The following is a 458-nucleotide window of genomic DNA, read 5'->3' as shown; positions in this document are numbered from 1 at the left end:
AACATAAAAAAAGGAGACAAAGTTCAAACTTAACAGAAGCAGGATAACAAACAAAATAAAAAAAAATCAGCAAAACTGAAACATAACAATAACAACAACTACTACAAACAACAATAAAAGATAAAAACTAACACCAACATTATCTAAAACAACATTAACAATCATCATTAATATCAACAGAAACAACAATGGTCAGTGAATCCTAGAAGAACAATAGGAAATAGGAGGGAGACCACATAAAATAGGCCATTCTTAAAAAGAATGAGTTTCAACAATACTGTAAGGAAATTAATTAAAAAAAAAAATACAATTGAGACTATAAAAAATAAAATATCAATCTAAAACTCAAAAATCAAAAACTCATTATAAAAAAAAAAAAGAGAACTAAAAAAAAGATATCATTTTAATAAACTATAAAATAAATTTCATAAGTTTTTTATAGAAAAATATAAAAATTT

The sequence above is a fragment of the Phalaenopsis equestris genome, unplaced genomic scaffold, assembly GCF_001263595.1.
Source record: "Phalaenopsis equestris unplaced genomic scaffold, ASM126359v1 Scaffold000057, whole genome shotgun sequence".
Lineage (NCBI taxonomy): Eukaryota > Viridiplantae > Streptophyta > Magnoliopsida > Asparagales > Orchidaceae > Phalaenopsis > Phalaenopsis equestris.
Note: the sequence above shows the minus strand (reverse complement) of the source record.